At 41.9% G+C, this 24,899-nt stretch overlaps 1 protein-coding gene across 3 annotated transcripts in view; it reads right to left on the reverse strand.

The window, feature by feature from the left end:
* LOC140195303 (hepatocyte nuclear factor 4-gamma-like) overlaps positions 1 to 24,899 on the reverse strand; it is a 183,392-nt gene that overhangs the window by 54,261 nt on the left and 104,232 nt on the right. The window contains exon 1 of one of the 3 annotated variants that reach the window (XM_072253439.1): positions 21,765 to 21,785. The exons of the other annotated variants lie outside the window; for them this stretch is intronic. The gene's annotated coding sequence lies outside the window, so the exon portion shown is untranslated. Of the gene's footprint in view, positions 1 to 21,764; positions 21,786 to 24,899 lie in introns of those variants that run through there. 3 annotated transcript variants of the gene reach the window in all.

Raw genomic sequence — 24,899 nt, forward strand, 5'->3', positions numbered from 1 at the left:
ACAAAATTGATTCTCTGGAAGATCAAAATGGTAATCCATGGGTAGCGCCAAAAGAGATGGGGGAGATCTAAAATTATTCTTTTTTTTGCATCCGTATTTACTCAGGATATGGACACAGAGTCTATAGAAGTGAAGCAAAGTGACATCAACTTCATGGACCTGATACAGATTACATAGGAGGAGGTGTTTGCTGTCTTGAGGCAAATTAGGAAGGATAGAGTGGATAAATAGGGTGGAAGTTAAGATGGCGCTAAGTAGCGACTCCTTTACTTGCATCTTCGGAAACAGCTTTATTTCCATCTTTATTATCTTTATTTTTCCCTTCAGGGTTCTTTTGAAGACCCTGACCTGGAGTTACATGCTAACTTCAGTTCTTTGCAGGAATGGGACCAGTTCTCGGGGTTTCAGGACTGGCCATTGTTAGGCATGCCAAGGGTTCGGCCTGAGAGTCCGGCTCAGATTTGGAAGCCTAAGATCTCGGGGCTCTGGTGACGGGCGGATCGAGGGTCAGTGTCACAGCAGGAGACCCATGGGTCATCAGGGAAGTCGGAAAATCTATGTTTGTACTGCTATGTGCCCAAAGACTCAGGATCTTTGAGATTTTTGGAAATAGAGCTCGGAAAAAGTGATGTAATGGACTTTTAACATCGTAAACCAGCGAGTTGTTTGTTATATCATCCTGCTTGCTGGGAAAACGGAGACACCTCCTTCTCCCTTATTAGGGAGAGAGCGAGAGACAGAGACAGAGACAGAGACAGAGACAGAGAGAGAGAGAGCGCGAGCGCGCCTGTGCTGTGTCGAGAGAGCCAGGTGAAATGTGAAGTCTTTGGGGTAACTGCAAGTCTGTGTCTTTACTACTGCCTTGCTCACGCTTGAGTGCTCGGTGGTGGGTGCTGATGCTTTTTTTTTTGCTGGTGGGGGATGGGGGATCGTTGCTTGCTGCCACCTACGCACAGGAGGGAGGGGAGCTGGGGGGGACTTTGGGCTTTTTACATTCAACTGTCATTCATTCTTTGGGGCACTCCTCTGTTTTTGTGGATGTTTGCGAAGAAAAAGCATTTCAGGATGTATATTGTATACATTTCTCTGATATTAAATTAGACCTTTGAACCTTTGAAATCCCCAGGGCCTGACAAGGTGTACCCTCGGACTCCGCAGGAGGCAAGCGCAGAAATTGCCACGACCCTAGCAGAGATATTTAAATCATCCTTAGCGACAGATGAGGCTCCAGAGAACTGGATAGCCAATGTTGTTCTGCTTTTAAGAAAGGCTCTAAAAATAAATCAGTAAACTATAGGCTAGCGAGCCTGACAGCAGTGGTAAGGTTATTGGAAGTTATTCTGAGGGACTGGATATTTGGTTAGACATGTGCATAGTAAATCATATCTAACCAATCTTATGAAGTTACTAGGAAAGTTGATGAAGACAAGGCAGTGGATGTTGCCTATGGACTTCAATAAGGCATTTAACAAGGTTACGCATGGGAGGTTGGTCAAGAAGTTTCGGTCATTCAGTATTCTAGATGAGATAGTCAATTGGATTAGGCATTGGCTCTGTGGAAGAGGCCACAGAGTGAAAGTAGATGGTTGCTTCTCTGACTGGAGGCATGTAACTAGTGAAGTGCAAGAGGGATCAGTGCTGGGTCCATTTGTTGTTTGTCATCTATATTAACAATCTGGATGATAATATGGTTAATTGATCAGTGAATTTGCGGATGACACCAAGATTACGGGTGCAGTGGACAGCGAGGAAGACTATCATCCCTTGTGCGGGATTTGGACCAGCTGGAAAAATGGCAGGTGGACTTTAGTGCAACAACTGTGAGGTCATTAAGAAAGCTTTTGACACATTGGCTTTCATAAATCAAACTACTGACTATAGGAGATGGGATATTTTGTTGAAGTTGTATAAGGTATTGGTGAGTATTGTGTGCAGTTTTGGTCACCTACCTACAGGAAAGATGTAAGTAAGAGTGAAAGAGTGCAGAGAAAACTTACAGGGACATTGATGGGACTGGAGGACCTGAGTTATAAGAAAAGATTGAATAGGTTAGCACTTTATTCCTTGGAACATAGAAGACTGAGAGGAGATTTGATAGAGGGATATAAAATTATGAGGGATATAGGTAGGGTAAATGCAAACAGGCTCCTCCCACTGAGGTTGGTAGGACTATAACTAGAGCTCATAGGTTAAGGGTGAAAGGTGAAAAGTTTAAGGGGATCATGAGGGGAAACTTCTTCAGATGGACATGAGAGTGTAGAAGGAACTGCCAACGCAAGTGATGCATGCAAGATTAATTGCAATGTTTAAGAGAAGTTTGAGTAGGTATATGGATGGTAAGGGTATGGAGGGCTAAGGTTCTGGTGCAGGTCGATGGGAGAAGGCAGTTTAAATGGTTTGCCACAGACTAGATGGGCTGAAGGGCCTGTTTCTGTGTTGTACTTTTCTATGACTCTATGATTCACGATACTGGAAAATCCATATGTAACCATATTTCAAGGAATACACTATGTGGTAGATTTTGTACGATAGTCATCCATTTCACAATTTACCCACAATTAATAAGTAAATCAGACAGTACGTCCTGGCTGCTATGTGTGTGATGGCAAAAGCGGAAATCAGGAATTTGCTGTCTGAGTTGATCTGTAACAGCTTTGTTGAGAGACTTGGAATTCAAGTATATGAAGAGTATGAAGTTGCAATACCTACCCACAATAGGCCAATAAAAGTAATCCATTTCATTCATCATAATAGTTTCACAAATCTTAATTACAATCAAACAACTTCTCTGACATTGAAAGTTTACTTTATCTCAGAGTTTTTTTTATGTTATTTACTTTTCCTTGCTAATTTATTAATCTCTATTTCCTAATCCCATCTTTCTTTGCCTCTTGCTACATCACTTTCCATACATGATTCGACATTGGATTAAGTATTCTAATATTAAAGATTCTTTCCATCCATTTGCAGTTCTTCACTTTGACCAGTTAAGAGACACAAGTTGGTTCAGGTGAGCCCTCTGATTTCCCTGATTCCCAAGCAGGATGCCAAGTTGAAACACATTTCCAACTCCTGCCAGGTGTGTTGCAAAATCTCATTGCAAGCATGTTGGAACTATAAATATAAAATATGTTGACAATACCTCCTGTGTTGCCCTTCAGGCATTTATTTGACTTTGTTGGGTCTACGTTTTAAATGATTTGTTTGTAACTATTTTCTAGTTAAAGGTCGATAATTAAGTTACAGTATAACAAAGGTAAATTCATTGTCTATGGTATATCGCGGCATGTGATGACGTCACCTCCGGTTTCGTCGCATCTTATGTGTAACCTCCGATTCGGGAAGGTGTAAAGGTGGGTGCCATGCGTGCAGCATGATCGTGAAGAGCTCCGTTTCTACCCACAAAGAAACATTATAGAAGCAACACCGTAAGTTCCTATGGAAGTATTTGAAGTAAAAATATTAATGCGGTTTCTGTTAAGAAAGCAGCGGTTCAGGTGGCACGTGTGTCGGCTTTTCAATTTCAAACGCGGGGTGGGCTCGGGCCCAGCGGCGGTTTGATGCGACCCCCCTCGCCCGCTACTCGGGGCGGCTGGAGACTCTCGCTAAAAGAAGAAAGTGCATGTGGTCTCCAGAATGAAACAGACGCTGTATATGTTTGTATTTTTTTATCAACAGTTTTCACCATACGATGTTAATGTGGAAGAGTGAACAGTAAATGGTTAACCTTACTATGACTCTGTCTTCATTGGCTCCGGTTTAATTTGGTGTTTAGTCAGAGTTTCAACACACTGCACGAGAACACTACAGTGAAAAGGCAAAATCATTAGATGTTTCGACAAGTGGTACGATGGCTTCGCGATCAAGCATCAAGTCGCCTGCATCCAGCGCCAAGAGCAGTAGGACGTCGACAAGTGCGGCTGCCCTCGCAAGAGCTAAAGCAAAAGCTGCCAAGGTGAATATGTCCAATCTCAAACTGACCTGCAGATTCATTCTCCCTCTCCATACTTGCCTGTTGGCAACCCATCCCATCTGTGAAATCACAGGGAGGCTTTGTTGCATTGCGTCCACCTGGGGACGACAACTCACAATTGCAACCTTGCCACAAACTCAAGTATGAAAAGGCTGACTACGAATACTTCCCGACACCAAACTTACCAGATCTGGCGAGATCAGAGACAAAGGCTGAAGTCAGAACATCAAATCACATCATGAACGTACACATTCAGTCATATGTTCCCCTACATATTCCCTCAGCTAGCACGCCACCTGCAGCAGAACCCTTGGCACAGTATTTAGCCCGATGAGACCTAGTCAATTCAGGACTGTACCAGTTTGATGGTAAGCCTTAAAATTACCGTGCGTTGTACTCCTCATTCACTGGTGCCACCAGCAGAGTCCAGCTCACAGTAACCCAAGAGTTGGGGCTTATGACTAAATGGCTGGGAAAGGAATCAAGTGAACAGGTGAAACACATACACTCAGTGTATGTCAACAACCCCAAGCTAGCCTTACACAAAGCATGGGAGAGACTTCGGGACTGCTATGCGGCCCCTGAAATTATTGACAGGGCGCTATTTCAACTGCTGGACAATTTTCCAAGGGTGTCAGCCACGGACCACACTAAATTACGAGAACTCAAAGATTTATTCATGGAGATTCAAGGTGCTAAAGAAGACGGCTATTTAACTGGCCTGTCGTATCTGGATACTTCACGCGGAGTTGGACCAATTGTGGACAAGCTTCCACTTGGGCTGCAGGAAAGATGGGTGTCTATTGGCTCAGAGTACAAGGAAGAGAATGGTGGTCGATTCCCTCCCTTTGAGTATTTTAGTAGGTTTGTGTGCAAGGCGACAAAGAGGCGAAACGACCCTAGCTTCATGAATCAAGGCAGCACCTCACACCAACACAGTCAAACCCATTTCGAACAACTTTGTCATTAATAAACCCGTCTCCGTGCATAAAACCGAAGTCTCCGCAATCAACAATGACCCTTGCATGAATTGTCCATTGCACAACAAACCCCATCCCCTCAAAAAATGCAGAATGTTTTGAAACAAACCCTTTGATGAAAGAAAAGTCCTTCTCAAGGAAAAAAGAATATGTTTTAAGTGCTGTTCCTCTACCTCCCACCTCGCTAAAGAGTGTACGTTCCCCGTAAAGTGCTCGGAATGTAACAGCACTAATCACGATGGAGCTATGCATCCCAGCCCGTCACCGCAATCTGCCAAGGCTCCTCCACTCCCACAAGAGTATGACGGGGAGGGAGAGCATCACTCTGATACAACTATTGTCAGCTTGAGCTGCACGGAAGCTTGCAGTCCAGGTCAGTCGAGCCGTTCGTGCTCAAAGATCTGCCTCACTAAGGTAGACTCTAAGGGAGCCAAAGACAAGGCCATCAAGGCCTATGTAATTCTGGATGACCAGAGCAACCACTCACTAGTGAGACCAGAGTTCTTCGAGTTGTTCAGCGTAAAGGGTAATCCATTTCCATACTACCTCAGAACTTGCTCTGGCATCGCAGAAACATATGGCAGGAAGGCAGAAGGCTTCAGCATGATCGTTTATCAGCTCGGTGTCTACCCACAAAGGAACATTATAGAAGCAACACCGTAAGTTCCTATGAAAGTACTTGAAGTAAAAATATTAACGCGGTTTCTGTTAAGGAAGCGGCGGTTCGGATGGCGCACATGTCGGCTTTTCAATTTCAAATGCGGGGTGGGCTCGGGCCCAGCGGCAGTTTGACGCGACCTCCTCGCCCGCTACTCGGGGCAGCTGGAGGCACTCGCTAAAAGAAGAGCGCGTTTGGTCTCCAGAATGAAACAGACGCTGTATATGTTTGTATTTTTTTTAATCAACAGTTTTCACCATGCGATGTTAATGTGGAAGAGTGAACAGTAAATGGTTAACCTTACTACGACTCTGTCTTCATTGGCTCCGGTTTAACTTGGTGTTTCGTCAGAGTTTCAGCACACTGCACGAGAACACTACACCTCTCAATTGGAAATAATGCCAAGCGTCCAACACCAATGATTTTGTCACTCAAAATGTTTTTAGATAAGTCACTTGGAAAACAAAACAAGATCATAAAATCTCAGCATGAGAGCAATGGGTAGGTCAAAAAGGAGACTTACTGACAGAAATGTAGTTGGAGAAAATGGTTTCAATGGTGTCACTCAGCTGGGCTCATCTTGCGTAGGAAGCATATTGCATCCTGCATTCCAATCATCAGTCACAATTAGAACTGCTAGTAATACCTGCCAACAGTCCATCCCAATGTTTTAAAACTTAATTTCCAATCCTTTGGACACCATAATCTCCTGCCTAGAGATCTCTGCTTCCCAATTTGAAGACAAAGTGCATGGTTGATCACAGTCATTTCAATTTTACACCCCAGATGTTACTATCAAGAAGGGAGATAACCACCCCTGTGAATTGATTCTCGGCGACATAATCATTTAAATCACACAGAGAAGTGCCTGCTACCATTAAAACATTAAAAAAAATATACAGTCCCAAAATTGGTATCATGCATAGTCCCAAAATTGAAAACAGCACAAAGAAAGTTTGTGGAACGCAGGGCTAGTAAGCTGTAACATTCTACGGGACATCACATATACATTATAAGAAGGATGTGGAAGCTTTAGAGAGGGCACAGAGGAGACCTGCCAGAATTTTGGTTGGATTAGAGGACATGCTTTATGACAAAAGGTAAAGTGAACTAGGGCTTTTCTCTTTGGAGCAAAGGATGATGAATGGTGTCTTGGCAGAAGCGTGTAAGATGGTAAGAGGCGTAGATCGAGTGGACAGCGAATACCTTTTTCCAAGGGTGGAAATGGATAACATGAGGGGGCAAAATGTTGATATGACAGGAGGAAAGTATGGGGAGGATGTCAGAAGTAGGCATTTTTGTACACAAAGAATGATAGGTGCATGGAGTGCACTGACAGGGATGGTGGTAGAGGCAGATACTTTAGGGACATTTAACAGATTCTTAGCTAGGCCGATTGATGATAGAAATTGGAGGGCAATGTAGGAGGGAAGTGTTCGATTGATCTCAGAGTAGCTTAAATAGACAGCACAAAATGTGCAAATGCTCTATGTTCTAAACTCTACTGACAACTCCCATATAGAACATATAGAGTTGGTAACTACTGAACTAAGTTCAAGGAGGAATAATTGGCTAATCTTGATCACTACACAATTGAAAATATGCATGCTTGAATGTTTGGACATAGAACATTTTAGAAACAATGCCATCCATTTCCCCTTCTGTGAATAACTCCATGAGGCCTACAGCCTAGACTCACAAGTGACAGATACCATTTGATCACAATGTTACAAATAATCAGTGACAAGCAGATGGAGAGAGACAAGAACTTTTATTTATTTGTGAGACATGCATGTGTTCCATGTGAGATACTGAACTATGGGTCAAAGGAAAGGCACCCAGGAAAATAACCTAAGGAATGGATAGAGTGAAGAGGGAAAATAACAAATACACTATATATAATTTATACTTTATTGTCACCAAACAATTGGTACTAGAACGTACAATCATCACAGCAATATTTGATTCTGCGTTTCCCACTCCTGGATTACAAATACTAAATATTAAAAATATTAAAAATAGTTAAAATTAGTAAATATTAAAAATTTAAATTATAAATCATAAATAGAAAATAGAAAAATGGGAAGTAAGATAGTGCAAAAAAACCCAGAGGCAGATCCGGATATTTGGAGGGTACGGCCCAGAATCGGGTCAGGATCCGTTCAGCAGTCTTATCACAGTTGGAAAGAAGCTGTTCCCAAATCTGGCCATACGAGTCTTCAAGCTCCTGAGCCTTCTCCTGGAGAGAAGAGGGGCGAAAAGTGTGTTGGCTGGGTGGGTCATGTCTTTGATTATCCTGGCAGCACTGCTCCGACAGCGTGCGGTGTAAAGTGAGTCCACGGACGGAAGATTGGTTTGTGTGATGGGCTGCACCATGTTCACGATCTTCTGCAGCTTCTTTCGGTCTTGGACAAGACAACTTCCATACCAGGTTGTGATGCACCCTAGAAGAATGCTTTCTACGGTGCATCTATAAAAATTAGTGAAGTTTTAGGGGACAGGCCAAATTTCTTTAGCTTTCTCAGGAAGTAAAGACGCTGGTGGGCCTTCTTGGCAGTGGAACTCTGCTGGTTGGACCAAGTCAGATCATTTGCGATATTGACCCCGAGGAACTTATAGCTTTTGACCTGTTCCACTTGTGCACCTCCGATGTAAATTGGGTCGTGCAATCTGCAACTCCTTCTGAAGTCAACAACCAATTCCTTCATTTTGCTAACATTGAGGTATAGGTTATTGTCTTCACATCATGCCACCAGGTTCTTAATTTCCTCTCTGTACTCAAATTCATCATTACCCGAGATGCGGCCTACGATTGCTGTGTCATCAGCAAACTTATATATTGAGTTTGATGGAGACTTGGCAGGCTATGAGCAGGCTATGCAAGATAAACCAGAATAGAGGAGGAAGCAGTGGGTGATATTTGAAATTTGCTTCCTAGAATGGTTGCAGGTGACTAATGCCTCAGGTTTGGTGTTGGTCACCCTGTTAGAAGAAGGATGTGGAGACTGTGGAATATGTGCAAAAGAGGCTTACTGTGTTGCTGACTGGGTTAGAGCAGGGGTCCCCAACCTTTTTTGCACTGCGGACCGGTTTAATATTGACAATATTCTTGCGGACCAGCCAACCGGGGGGTGGGGTAGGGTTGCCAACAGACAAAGGTAGCAGTCAAATACGTTGGGTTTACCTAAGAAAGACTAAGATGACCATGAAGCCTTGCGCGGGCACCAGTGCGCATGCGTGCACCTGCCAATTTTTTTCCACAAATCATTTTTGGTGATTCTGTTCGGGGTGGGGTTAATCTCAACCGGAATATAGGTGATAAGTGGCTAATACACTCAATTTCGTTTCTGAAAGGGTTTATCTAACAAATTTAATATTAAACACACAGCGCATATTTTCCTCGCATGAATATAGTGATAAGTCAATTATCAGGGGAGGACAGGGGAGCTTGAAGTAAGTGTTGAACAAACTTCCAGTAGAAGTGGTAGAGGCAGGTTCGATATTATCATTTAAAGAAAAATTGGATAGGTATATGGACAGGAAAGGAGTGGAGGGTTATGGGCTGAGTGCAGGTCGGTGGGACTAGGTGAGAGTAGCATTCGGCACGGACTAGAAGGGCAGAGATGGCCTGTTTCCGTGCTGTAATTGTTATATGGTTATATAAGTCAATAGCATCATAACATTTTAAGTAACATTTGGATATTAAACACACAGCACATATTTTCCCATATGAAGATATAATATCATTGCAACACACCAATATCGCTGAATCAGTGAAAGCCCTGGGCTTGTTTTCCTGCAACAACACAGTGCCATCGAGGGGTGATGGGAGACAGCGATACTCAAAGGGGGTTCCTTATGTCCAGTCTATTCCGCAATTTAGTCTCCGTTGCATTCATTGCAGAGATATGTTGGGAATAGAAGCAACATTTTCAGTGCTTTCGTGGCCATCTCAGGATATTTAGCCTTGACTTTGATCCAGAATGCCGGCAGAGATGTTATGTCAAACATACTTTTCAACCCGTTGTCATTTGCAAGCTCCAGGAGATGACCTCTTTCCCGCTCTGACATGGATGACGCACGGGTAATGAGCTCACGTGCGTTCAAGCTCAACGGTGCGTGACAGGAAATAAGGAAAGATGCAATTGACTCATATCGCAAAATCATATTGTTTCCTCGCATCCCGGTAGCACATGCTTTGTGGCCCGGTACCAGTCCGCGGCCCGGTGGTTGGGGACCACTGGGTTAGAGAATATGAGCTACAAGTAAAGGTTGGACAAACTTATAGTCTAAACTTGGGTTGATACCCCTTAAAGGATGAAAGGCTGAAGGGAGAGGTTTTTCACATTATGAAAAGCATCAATGGTAGACAGTCAGAATGTGCTCTCCAGCATAAAAAATGTCAAACGCAAGAGGACATGCATTGAAGTTTAGAGGGGGGATATTTAAAAGTGATGAAAGGGGCAGATTTTTTATGCAGAGTATGGAAGGTGCCTGGAATAGGCTACTAGGAGTAGTAGTGGAAGCAGGCAACTTGGTGGAGTCTTTTAGATAGACACATGAATTTGAAGGGAATGGAAGGATATGGATGATAAACAATAGGAGAACATTAAGTATAAATCTACTTCAAGACCAGCACAACATTGTAGATTTATCCAGTGCTACACTGGTTTATGTTCTAAAATTACCTCCTTATCAACAACAATGTGATGATACAGTAAAACTAGAGCCCATGACAATCAAAAACATTATCATGACAATATTCATTAACTTATTACACTGCGAAGGTCTGGTCAATGAACAGATTACAGAGCAACAACTAAAGGTGCATTTCAATATCCAACAGCCACAAATAGTCTATGTTTGCCAGTCACTGGACACTCTGGATCAGGTTTTGATTTTGAGAGCTTTATTAGAAATTGGCAAGAACTAAAACTAACTGTATCTTAAGCTTAAGACATATCTTCCTAGGTTGTAGAATCAGCCCTTTGACTACAGAAAAAGTAAACGGCACTCATGATGTTCGGCTCAATAAAATGAATTTTGTGCTTTTAATAATTGCCAATAATATTTTCACAGCCAGACTTGGATCTACAGCAGCATTCTGACTTCCAAGTCAGAAACATCATTAAGCTCCATCCAATATCAAGGATCCTCACCATCAGGGCATGCCCTCTTCTCATTACTTGCAACACACATCAAAGTTGCTGGTGAACGCAGCAGGCCAGGCAGCATCTCTAGGAAGAGGTACAGTTGATGTTTCAGGCCGAGACCCTTTGTCAGGACTAACTGAAGGAAGAGCTAGTAAGAGACTTGAAAGTGGGAGGGGGAGGGGGAGATCCAAAATGACAGGGGAAGACAGGAGAGGGAGGGATGGAGCCAGGAGCTGGACAGGTGATTGGCAAAGGGGATATGAGAGGATCATGGGACAGGAGGCCCAGAGAGAAGGAAAAGGGAGAGGGGGGAAAAACCCAGAGGATGGGCAAGGGGTATAGTGAGAGGGACAGAGGGAGTAAAAGGGGAGTGAGAGAAAGAATGTGCATATATAAATAACGGATGGGGTACGAGGGGGAGGTATTCCTCATGTTTGCATCTCATTACTTGCAGCAGGGACTAGATACAGGAGCCTGAAGATGTACACTCAACACTTCAGAAACAAATTCCTCCCTTCCACCATCGGATTTCTGAAAGGTCCATGTACACTACATTTAGCTCCTTTTTCACATTATTTATAAAAATGAAGTACTTCTTAGTGTAACCTGCAGTATTTTGTGTGTACTGCACTGTACCACTTCTGCAAAACAAATTTCATAACATAGCACAATAATAAACTGGATTCTGAATCTGGAATCAGATTCCTATCTGATATTCCATCTAGGTTTATAGCCTTAAGAAGTACAAAAGAAGAACCACACAGTATTCAAATAGGAGTCCATTGGCCTTTGGAGTCCACCGTCTCTGGAACGATGATTCATGGCATTAGGACAGACATAGGCAGGGACCTAGCTTACTGATCACAATATATCACCAGAGCCCTGCTGATTAAACAATATTTTTTTCTTGTTAAATAACAGTTGAAACAAGCACTGTGCGTCTCAATGGGATAGAACACACCCTGGGTGGAGGATCTCAGTATTTATCACCATGGCTTTAGTACAGCATCCTCAGAGAGCGGATTTTAGAGAGTAAGAGGGTTAGCAGGTTTGAATATGGCCCAAGTGCAGAGTGAGAGACACTGAAGGAGGTCAATGGTTCACAAGCTTTAATGTGAACAGTGTTAAAGTGAAAATAAAACAATAAATGCTAGGCCAAATAAGGCCGTTAACTAAAACTCTCAAAGGGGAAACGAAGCCTACACTGCGACTGAAAAGAACATCTAAACATTAAATGAATACCGCTAGTCTTCAGAGTCAGTTGACTCGACAGTCCAATTTCTCAGGGAGAGCCGAAAGCAAACAGGCAGCGAAGCATTGCTGTGCTCTGTCCAAGTCTGGACAAGCACTACGACACCAAGTGTGAAGTTAAATACTATCACAATTAAATAATAATTAGCTGACGTGCAAATTCACAAACGCAATTGCCGTATCTACTGCGCTGCCGAATCCATGGTTGTGACAAACAGGGTTACTTGTTTTGATTTAAAATTGATTAATTAAAACTAGTCTAACAGTTAAAATGGAGGAGGAGAAGATGGCGGTGCAACACAATGCGCACAGCCACTCCGGTGAATGATATCTGTAATCTGTCAAGTAGGGTACCATGCACAATTCTGATTTGATGGAGCCAGATGTGAGAGTACGGAGGAACAACCGGAAAAATTTCTGGAATGCCCGCTTCGCTGCCGCTGCTACTGTGTGGTCTGGAACCTCTGGAGGAGAAGGCCCCGAAGGCTGAGAGGGGATCTTATTGAAACATATAAAGGCTGAAAGGGGATCTTATTGAAACATATAAGATTATTAAGGGATTGGACACGATGCAGGCAGGAAGCATGTTCCCGCTGATGGGTGAGTCCAGAACCAGAGGCCACAGTTTAAGAATTAGGGTAGGCCATTTAGAACGGAGTTGAGGAAAAACTTTTTCACCCAGAGAGTGGTGGATATATGGAATGCTCTGCCCCAGAAGGCTGTGGAGGCCAAGTCTCTGGATGCTTTCAAAAAAAAAAAATGGCTAGAGCTCTTAAAGATAGTGGAATCAAAGGTTATGGGGATAAGGTAGGAACTGGATACTGATAGTGGATGATCAGCCATGATCACAGTGAATGGCGGTGCTGGCTAAAGGGGCGAATGGCCTACTCCTGCACCCATTGTCTATTGAATCCTCGGCTTAGCATGTTTTGGCGGCCGGGGCGAGGTCGAAGGTGCTCAGGAGGCTGTATCGGAGGGTCTGGTTTGAGGCTCAAAGTTTTCGGATGGACGGACTCAGTGTCGGTTGTTGTTGGGTGCTTCCAATGCATCGGCAGTTGTCGGTGCCTGGAGGTTTATAGCAGGGAGTTTCTCCCTTTTGCCGCCTGTTATCAGGGACTCGGGAGTCGATCGGGACTTTGAGACTTTTTTTTTACCGTGCCCATGGTCTGCTCTTCATCAAATTATGGTATTGCTTTGCACTGCTGTAACTATATGTTATAATTATGTGGTTCTATCAGTGGTAGTCTTTGGTTTGTCCTGTTTTTAGACCATAAGACCATAAGACAAAGGAGCAGAAGTAGGCCATTCGGCCCATCGAGTCTGCTCCGCCATTTTATCATGAGCTGATCCATTTTATCCTATTTAGTCCCACTGCCCCGCCTTCTCACCATAACCTTTGATGCCCTGGCTACTGAGATACCTATCAATCTCTGCCTTAAAGACACCCAATGACTTGGCCTCCACTGCTGCCCGTGGCAACAAATTCCATAGATTCACCACCCTCTGACTGAAAAAATTTTTTCGCATTTCCATTCTGAAAGGGCGCCCTTCAATCCTGAAGTCATGCCCTCTCATACTAGACTCCCCCATCATGGGAAACAACTTTGCCACATCCACTCTGTCCATGCCTTTTAACATTCGAAATGTTTCTATGAGGTCTCCACTCATTCTTCTAAACTCCAAGGAATACAGTCCAAGAGCAGACAAACGTTCCTCATATGTTAACCCTCTCATTCCCGGAATCATTCTAGTCAATCTTCTCTGTACCCTCTCCAACGTCAGCACATCCTTTCTTAAATAAGGAGACCAAATCTGCCCACAGTACTCCAAGTGAGGTCTCACCAGCGCCTTATAGAGCCTCAACATCACATCCCTGCTCCTATACTCTATTCCTCTAGAAATGAATGCCAACATTGCATTCGCCTTCTTCACTACCGACTCAACCTGGAGGTTAACTTTAAGGGAATCCTGTACGAGGACTCCCAAGTCCCGCTGCATCTCAGAACTTTGAATTCTTTCCCCATTTAAATAATAGTCTGTCCGTTTATTTTTTCTGCCAAAGTGCATAACCATACACTTTCCAACATTGTACTTTATTTGCCACTTCTCTGCCCATTCTTCCAATCTATCCAAGTCTCTCTGCAGACTCTCCGTTTCCTCAGCACTACCGGCCCCTCCACCTATCTTCGTATCGTCAGCAAACTTAGCCACAAAGCCCTCTATTCCATAATCCAAATCGTTGATGTACAATGTAAAAAGAAGCGGCCCCAACATTGATCCCTGTGGAACACCACTTGTAACCGGCAGCCAACCAGAATAGGATCTCTTTATTCCCACTCCCTGTTTCCTGCCAATCAGCCAACGCTCTATCCACGTATGTAACTTTCCCGTAATTCCATGGGCTCTTACCTTGTTAAGTAGCATCATGTGTGGCACCTTGTCAAAGGCCTTCTGAAAATCCAAATGTACAACACCCACTGCATCTCCCTTGTCTAGCCTACTGGTAATTTCCTCAAAAAATTGTAATAGGTTTGTCAGGCAGGATTTTCCTTTAAGGAATCCATGTTGAGTTCTGTCTATCTTGTCATATGCCTCCAGGTACTCTGTAACCTCATCCTTGACAATCGACTCCAACAACTTCTCAACCACCGACGTCAAGCTAACAGGTCTATAATTTCCTTTTTGCTTCCTTGCCCCCTTCTTAAATAGCGGAGTGACATTTGCAATCTTCCAGTCCTCCGGAACCATGCCAAAATCTATCGACTTTTGAAAGATGATCACTAATGCCTCCGCAATCTCCACAGCTACTTCCTTCAGAACATGAGGGTGCGTTCCATCTGGTCCAGGAGATTTATCGACCTTTAGCCTACTCAGCTTCCTGAGTACTTTCTCTGTCGTAATTGTGACTGCGCACACTTCTCTTCCCTGCCACCCTTGAGTGTCCGGTATCCTGCTGTCTTCCTCAGTGAAGACTGATGCAAAATACTTGTTCAGTTCCTCTGCCATCTCCTCATCTCCCATTACAATTTCTCCAGTATCATTTTCTATCGGTCCTATATATACTCTCACCTGTCTTTTACTCTTTATATACTTGAAAAAGCTTTTAGTATCCTCTTTGATATTATTTGCTAGTTTCCTTTCATAGTTAATCTTTTCTCTCTTAATGACCTTCTTGGTTTCCTTTTGTAAGGTTTTAAAGACTTCCCAATCCTCTGTCTTCCCACTAATTTTTGCTTCCTTGTATGCCCTCTCCTTAGCTTTAACTTTGGCTTTGACTTCTCTTGTCAACCACGGTTGCATCCTTTTTCCACTCGAAAATTTCTTCTTTTTTGGAATATACCTGTCTTGCACATTCCTCATTTCTCGCATAAACTCCAGCCACTGCTGCTCTGCCGTCTTTCCCGCCAGTGTCTCTTTCCAGTCAACTTTGGCCAGTTCCTCTCTCATGCCACTGTAATTTCCTTACTCCACTGAAACACTGACACATCAGATTTCAGCTTCTCTTTTTCTAATTTCACAGTGAACTCAATCATGTTATGATCACTGCCTCCTAAGGGTTCCTTCACCTCAATCTCTCCAATCACCTCCGGTTCATTACACAATACCCAATCCAGTACAGCCGATCCCCTAGTGGGCTCAACAACATGCTGTTCTAAAAAGCCATCTTGCAGACATTCTACAAGTTCTCTCTCTTGAGATGCAGTGCCGACCTGATTTTTCCAATCTACTCGCATGTTAAAATCCCCCACAATTATCATAACACTTTTTCTATGATATCACTCTGGAGGAACATTGTATCATTTCTTAATGCATGCATGCATTTCTAAATGACAATAAATGAGGGCTGAGTGTTCTCATAATCTAAAAAAATTCCCCTAACCTGCAGTTTTAAACTGCAATAATGCAAAGTGGTAAACAAGTGTGGGTAATCACCAGAACTAATTACTTAAGTCATACAACACAGAATAGTAACATTTGGGAAACCATACTGGTTGACTTTGGTGGGTGAGGGACTTCAGAGAGGTAAGGATAACAATGCCAACATTTAACAGATCGAATAACTTAAATATTTTAATTTGGGTCTGGCAGGCAGACAACGTGTTGTTACTGCAGTGTCTGAAGTTAGAAACATAGAAACATAGAAAATAGGTGCAGGAATAGGCCATTCTGCCCTTCGAGCCTGCACCGCCATTTATTATGATCATGGCTGATCATCCAACTCAGAACCCCGCCCCAGCCTTCCCTCCATACCCCCTGATCCCCGTAGCCACAAGGGCCATATCTAACTCCCTCTTAAATATAGCCAATGTACTGGCCTCAACTGCTTCCTGTGGCAGAGAATTCCACAGATTCACCACTCTCTGAGTGAAGAAGTTTTTCCTAATCTCGGTCCTAAAAGGCTTCCCCTTTATCCTCAAACTGTGACCCTTGTTCTGGACTTCCCCAACATCGGGAACAATCTTCCTGCATCTAGCCTGTCCAATCCCTTTAGGATTTTATACGTTTCAATCAGATCCCCCTCAATCTTCCAAATTCCAACGAGTACAAGCCTAGTTCATCCAGTCTTTCTTCATATGAAAGTCCTGCCATCCCAGGAATCAATCTGGTGAACCTTCTTTGTACTCCCTCTATGACAAGGATGTCTTTCCTCAGATTAGGGGACCAAAACTGCACAAAATACTCCAGGTGTGGTCTCACCAAGGCCTTGTACAACTGCAGTAGTACCTCCCTGCTCCTGTACTCAAATCCTCTCCGCTATCCATAGTAATCACACCTGCAGTAAGAGTGCAGTCTGAAGAACTCAATAAGCTGGAACTTAAGATTCTTCATTCAAGAAGACAGTCAAGCCCTTAGACTAAGTACTGCAGAACTGGTTAGTCAAAACGAACAGGAGGAAAACATGATGATAAGGAAAGTGTGGGGATTCAGACAGTGGCATGACAGAAACAGCAGCCTGGCATTGTCCAACAAATATGAAGTTCTTCCAGCTAGTGTGGATGAGAACACAGACTGTATGTACAATGAGCAATTAAACACACTGCCATTCAAACTGGGAGATCTAAAAGGAATTTAGTGGTAGCAGGGGTTTAGTACTTCATTTTCCAGCTGTATGGAAGTTTTAAAGGTGGTACTGCCTGCTTTGTGCCAGCGTTAAAGAGAATCTCCTATTGGAAAGAATCTGGATTGCAGCAGAAAGATCCAAGTATCATGATCCATGGGGGAACCAGCAACATTGACAGGATTAAAATGGAGATTCTGCTGAACAAATGTGAGCACTAAAGATCCAAGTTAAAAAGTAGATTCACTGAGGGAGACATGCAAATTGGCAGAGGGTAAATGAAATCAGAGAATGAATGCATGCTTAGAGATAGGTGTGAGTTTTAATTCATGAAGCATTACTACTGATTCCATGAAAATAGGGATAGTTCTTTTGGGGACAAGCCCTGAATTTGGCTGGGGCCCATGCCTCAATGAATCAAATAACTAAGGCTGTGAAAAGTGGTTTTAAACCAAATAGTGAAGAGGAAGAATTCTGGTGACAGAGGATTTAGAAAGAAAGGGCACATCAATAGTCCTAACCAATGAGGCTGGGTAGGACTACAACTAGAGGTCATAGGGTGAAGTGTGAAAGGTGAAAGTTTAAGGGAAAAGTGAGGAGAAATTTCTTCACCTAGAGTACCTTGAGAGATTGGAAGGAGATATCAGCACAAGTGGTGCATGTAAGCTTGATTTCAAAGTTTAAAAGAAATTTGGATAGGTACATGGATGGGGGTATGGAGGGCTATGGTCCCAGTGTAGGTCGATGGGAGTAAGCAGCTTAAATGGTTTCGGCATGGACTAGATGAACTGAAGGGCCTGTTTCTGTGCTGTACTTTTCTATGACTCTGTGACTTAATAGTGTAATATAGCAGAATAGGTAATGACGCACCTTAATGATGTATTCTTGGACTAAATATTCATTCTGTTTCTCTTTCCAAAGATTCTGACTGACCCACTCAATGTTTCAAGTATTTCCTATTTTTATTTTCCACAGAAAATCTATGTCTGGCAGGAAGACTCAGTGCAAAGAAAAGATAATAGTATAGCTGACGTTAGAGGCAGAGGAGGGAAAAATAGTTGAAAGTCAGGATGAAAAGCTATCTAAATGCACAAAGCATTCGCAACAATGAAGGTGAATTAATTAGTAATAATATAAAACTCTCTTCATGGACATGGTAGCAATGAGACTAAGGTTGGGAATATTCCAAGATACTTAACTTTTACAATTGATAGAGTATTGAAGAGTGCATTAAAGACAGTGGTGAGGTAGAACCTGAGCTCTGAAAATCATATAGACGCCAGTTGAGTGGAGCGGAACAAAAACCAGCAAGGGTTAGAAAACATTAATTGGAGTTTAGGAAATTGGACGTGGAAGTATAAGGTGTTGCAATAATGATGGGGAACTTTAATCTACATACTGAGTAAGCAAAACAAATGAACAGTGGAGGATAAATTCAGGGAATGCATAAAGGATTGTTTTCTAGATCAGTGAGAGAACAGGCTGACTTATATTTCTACTATTCAATAAGGAAGGATTAACTAATTTCCACTAAGCAGTAATCTCTGACCAGAGGGGTTTTATGGTCAAGGGATTTAAATAAGATTTTTTTTTCCTAACTGGAGGGACATTGAAGCTTGGAAGACACTGGCTGAGAGAGTGGCAGACAACTGGTGACAGCAAAACATTTGGGAAGTATTTAGATTAGTGGTCACCAAACTTTTTAAGCCCAAGATCCCCTACCTCGACCTCAGTGAAAGGCAAGATCTATCTACTAAATCGTTTAGAGAAGAAACAGCTCAGATTGTACTTCCAATCTGAGGCCTTTTATTTGGGCGAATTGTATTTGAATTACACAAAATACTTTTGTCAAACTTTCAAATTAATTCAAACAAGAAAACACTGTAACTAGCATATCAAACAGGCCATATCTGTCTTTCTTTAAGAATATTACAATTCTTCACACCTTTAATTCTAAGTTTCATTATTTAATTTTATTTCAACACGAAAAATAAATGAATAAAAATTGACTGTTGCACCCAGTGTGATGACTGGGGCTGAATACTTTCTGCTAGTTCCCTGAAATTTGGCTCATAACTACAGACAGCCAGTCTGAGACAGAATGTGAGGTGTAGGGTTGCCAACTGTCCTGTATTCCCCCCGCTAAGGTAGAACGTTCCTATGAAACCTTTCGTGCCAAAATGCCTTACCCCGAAGAAGCAATTACCATTAATTTATATGGAAAAAAATTTTGAGCATTCCCGGACCCAAAAAAGAACCTACCAAATCATACTAAATAACACATAAAACCTAAAATATTACTAATATATAGTAAAAGCAGGAATGATATGATAAATACACAGCCTATATAAAGTAGAAATAATGAAAATTAAGCCAAAACTGATTGGTGGGGTAAAGAGAAATCGGCACGTACGCACACATGCAGACAGGTGCCCGTGCAAGGCTTCATGGTCATGGTAGTCTTTCTCGGGGTAGACACAAATACAGTATCTCGGGATTTGACTGCTACTTTTGTCCGTTATTTGGGAGTGAGAAAGTTGGCAACCCTAGCGGGGTGCCATTCAATAAATCAGCTCCTGTACTTAGATTTAATAATTTTCATCTGTGAAAATGCAATTTCACATAGATAAGTTGACCCAAAGTAGGCACTGACTTTTAGTGGTATAAAACCAACGCGCACACTGCGCATTGCTGGGCCCCATCAGCAGTAATTGCCACCAGTTTATGAATGGGGATGTCATTTTCACGGACATATTTTTTAAAACTCATTGTAAATATCCCCACCTCTCGGTCTTTCCTTTAATTGCAAAAGAGTGAGGAAGTCCTCTTTTTTTGTAAAATCCTGGAAAGCCATTCTGACAAATACAAGCTGAGCTGTTTGCATTACATCCAGGGATTCATCGAACAGTAGGGAAAAATATTCATGTCCTCTGACGGTGACTCTACTCTCCTTGTCACTGTTGCAGGGCCAGGCAGTATATTATGTATTGCGGTTGTGATGCCGTTTTTGTTTTTAAAGTCATTAAAAACAGTCTCTGCAGTAATGACCATTGCTTCCTTGAATAAATCGCCATCTGTGAAAGGCTTCTTGTGTTCAGCCAAAAGGTGACTTACATGAAATGATGCTTCAATAGCAGCCTTATTTTGAGCAGCATGTTTTGTGAAAAATGATTGCTGGGCCTTCAACCCCGATTTCAGTTCAACTTTCCAGGCATGAATTGCGCTCTTTGGGGAGTAGATGTCTTTAAATTCCTGGTGGTTGGTGTTGTGGTGCCGCTCCAGATTCCCTCTTTTAGTCAGTGCTTGTGTTTGGTGGCACAACATACATACACACTTGGCTTTCACCAAGGTAAATAGAAATTCCTCTTCCCATTCTGGATGGAATTTGTATGTTTTCGCCTTCTTTCGTGGAGCCTCCGCTATGCTATCAGGATATCACGAGCGATTGCTGATTGCATCGCCTCTGATCTGAACCAACATTTACGTGCTGGGCAGCACCTAATTAATTAGCTTGTTTATTTCATCTTTTTTTCTTAAAAATGTGCTGTGTGCATCCCGACTACCTCTGCACCACTGCCTGCTCGCGGCCCGGAGGTGGGGGACACTGCCGTATGTTGATGTTTGCGACAGTCTGTACTCTTATCCCTAATCTGATTGGTCACTTTGATGCAGCACAGGCTACGCTGAAAACGCAGTGCATGGCGGGGGAACTACACACATGCGCACTCGGCAGAAAGAACAGAACTAAACCCCCACAACCCAGAAACAATCTCTCTTTACAAACAGCTTTTTAGCGAAAATATTGCTATATTACCATTATCCTAATTAGTATTACTTATTTTTATAATGCTCACATTACAACAGTATTTGTGTATTTATTTTTGATTTTTCTTCGGGATCTACTGGGAAAGCCTGAAAGATCGACCAGTTGATCGCGATTGACGGGTTGGCGACCCCTAATTTAGATGAATATTTGAAACTCCAAGGCATAGATGGCTAAGATCAAATGCTGGAGAATAGGATAGTACAGAAAGGTACTTGATGGCCAGCATGGACACAGTAGACCAAAAAGACCCATTTCCATGTTGTATGACTGCCAAGATGTGATTACACAGGAGAGAGAGAGAAGAAAATTTTTGCTGGGTGTTGCCTGGTTTGGAGAACATTAAAAAACCTTAATTTAAATTTAAGTTTAACCAACTTAACTTTCATGCAGTCTGTCATATCCTCATGAGGCAATCAATAGAAGCAAAATAAGTCATTATCTAGATTATGACTAGCTTTCATGATGATTTGAGTCATTGTGTTGGTGTTAGGGCACTGCTGGTCATTATTTAAAATCGGCAGTATTTCTACATTCTAATATGCTTTTTGCACAAATGTCTACAAAGCATCATTGATTGTTCTGATTCCAGTAGTTTATTTATTTTCTTAAACCTAATGCTATATTATATGTACCTTTGTAAAAAGATAACATCAGCACACAGTGAAAACTTGCAGCTTATATAAATTTATGTCTTTCTTTGACAACTAAATATCAATGATGGGTGTAAGCCTTCCAACTATTTAAGGTAATACATGTGTATAATTTTCAAAATAGTAGAAATTATTATTTCTTTCATGCTAATTAATAAGTTTTTTTTTTAAACATCAAAAGGCAAAGCTCGATTTTGAAACATGAAAGAAATACCTTATACTTGGTCTGCTTCCATCCCATTTTCTGCAGCAAGGCTGGAAGATTAAAAACTACACTATGGAGATAACATCAATGACAAGCAAGAGATTCTTCAGTATTAAAAAGTCAAAAACACAAATGAAAGACAGTGTAAGTCTGCAGTTTCCAACCACAGTAAATCTATGATTACCATCAAAGAATGTAGGGGAAAAAAATAACTTTGTTTTACAAAAGCAGTTTGAACAGAGATCAGACTTAGGTTGATTGCCTTTCAGGTAATGATTAATAACAGCTACATTCAAGCTGTAAAACAAGAACGTTCTGTGCACTTCCCAAATTGTATTATTTTATCTTCACCTAACCTTTATTTCTGAGCTGCTGGTGTCAAGTGGACAGAGGTGTACAACATATAGCTAATTGTTGAAACTTAACATATTTGTAATGTGCTTTTCACTCCTTCTTTTGAAGGTCATACAAAGGACCCTACCTATATAAGTAAATATGTAACTAGCCACAAATCTGTTGCAGATAAGTTTTGGCATTTTAACAAGTGAGGCAATTGGATAGGATATTTTATCTCTTATTTGAAACAGAAAGAGCAGAGAATTTTTTTTGTTATATACATAAACTGTTCTTGGAAGTAGACAATCTGATTTGTCATCTAAAACCGCCCGCAATTTTTGTTAAGAAAACTTAGTGAACAATGCCAGCAGAAATATTTGCAGCACTTAACAATTGTTGGACATACCTCAACTGGTTACTGCTTTAATAACTTCTGCTAAAATTGCTCGCTTGGTGAGGTTTAAAAAGAGCTCAGGGCCTTTCCAACCTTTTCAGTGGGCTGCAATCATAACGATCTCATAGACACTAGACAAAAACCAATAAAAGGAAGTGAGGTGGAAGTGGAACAGTCATTGCTGAAGTGGCTATTGTGTGAGTGGAGCATTGTTAGAGTGGTCAGGCTTGAGCTCAACAGGCTTAGGTGACAAGAGGCGGAGGCTCTAAGTCAGTTTCTCTTAGATTTTTTGTCTCTTTCTTTGTTTACTAGTACATAGTTAGTGTAGTGAGAATGGGGTTGCATGTTGTTTTTGTGAGGTATGGGAACCCAGGGAGACATCCAGTGACATATGTAGATAAAAAGGTCAAGGTCCTGAAGAGAGAATATAGTGAGTTAGGTAGAAAGCTGAAAAGCAGGACCTCCAGGCTTTACTGCCTGAGCCATGTGCCAGTGTGGGTAAGAATAGGATGACTTGGCAGATGAATGCATGACTGAGGAATTAGTGCAGGGAGCAGAGTTTCAGATTTCCAGATCCTTGGGATCTCTTCTGGGGGAAGGTATGATGTGTACAAAAAGGACAGGTTACACCTGAAGCCAAGGAGGATCAATGTCCTTGTGGGCAGGTTTGCCTGAGCTGTGAATGAGGGTTTAAACTAATTTGGCAGGGGGATAGGAACTGAAACGATAAGTTTGAGGATGGTGCAGTTGATATAAAAGTAGATGCAGTGAGTGAGTGAGACTGTGAGGAAGGACAGGTAGGTGATAGGGCAAAATTGCAATCATTGGGATGAGTTAAAGCGTAACTTGGGGGCAAAATTGAAAAGGGTGATGAATACAAGACTGAAGGTGCGATAGTTGAATGCACACAGTATATGGAATAAGGTAGATGATCTCTTTGTAAATTTAGAGATTTGCAGGTATGGCTCTGTGGGTGTCACTAAGTCATCACTGAAAGATCATAGTTGAGAGCTTAACATTCAAGAATACATATTGTATAGAAAGGCTAGTAAAAGAGAGTAAAGAATGGATATTGGACTGCTGGAAAATGACACTAGTTAGGTAATAATAGGGGGCAAAGAAATGGCAGATGAACTTAATAAGTATTTTGCATCAGTCTTCACTGTGGGAGACACTCGCAGTATGCTAGAAACATAGAAAACCTACAGCACAATACAGGTCCTTCGGACCACAAAGTTGTGCCGAAAATGTCCCTACCTTAGAAATTAGAGATTCTTAGGGGACAGAAGTGAGTGAATTACTATTACTAAGGAAGAGGGTGCTTGGGAAGCCGAAAGGTTACCTGGACCAGATGGACTGCACACCAGGGTTCTGAAAGAGGTAACTAAGGAGATTGTGCAAGCATTAATAATAATCTCTCAATAATCATTAGATCCTGAAATGGTTTCAGTATGACTGAAAAATAGGAAATGTTACTTCACTCCTTAAGAAATGTAGAAGGCAGAAGAAAGGAAATTATAGGCCAGTTGGCCTGACTTCAGTGATTGGGATCGATTATTATATTCTCTTTTACTGTTTATATATCTGAAAAATAAAACTTTTGGTGTCCCCTTTTAGATAATTGGCTAGCTTCCTTTCATATTTTACCTTATCTCTCCCCTATAGCTTTTTTAGTTGCCTTCTGGTGGTTTTTAAAGCTTGCCATTCCTTTACTACCTACTAATTTTTGATATATTATATGCCCTTTCCATTGATTTTATGCTGCTTTTGACTTTCTTAGTAAGCCACAGTTACTTTGTTCTCCTGTTAGAATATCTCTTCATCTTTGGATTGTATCTATCCTGCACCTTCTAAATTTCTCCAAGAGACTCCAGCCATTGCTGTTCTTCCATCATCCCTGTTATTGTCCCCTTAGACATTGGAGCAGAAGTAGGCCATTTAGCTCAATGAGACTGCTCCACCATTCCAATGTGGCTCATTTATTTGTCCGTTCGAGCCCATTCTTCATCCTTCTATCCATAACCTTTGATACCTTTATGAATTAAGAACCTATCAACCTCCACTTTAAGTATACCTAAAGACTTTGAAGGATGAAGTTTCAGGGTACTTGGAGGCACAAAATAAAATAGGCCAAAGTCAGTAGGTTTCCTTAAGGAGAAATCTTGCCTGATAATTCTGTTAGAATTCTTTAAGGAAATAATGGGCAAGGTAGACAAAAGGAGAATTGGTGGATGCTGCGTACTTCAATTTTCAGAAGGTTTAGACCAGGTACCGCACCTGAGGCTGCTCAACAAGATAAGAGCCTATGGTATTGCAGGAAAGATATTAGCAGGAATAAAAATTTGGTTGACTGGGAACTAAGGGGGCCTTTGCTACTGGCTGCCGGTGACTAGTTGTGTTCCGCAGATGTTTAC

Source organism: Mobula birostris, chromosome 1 (assembly GCF_030028105.1).
Source record: "Mobula birostris isolate sMobBir1 chromosome 1, sMobBir1.hap1, whole genome shotgun sequence".
NCBI lineage: Eukaryota > Metazoa > Chordata > Chondrichthyes > Myliobatiformes > Myliobatidae > Mobula > Mobula birostris.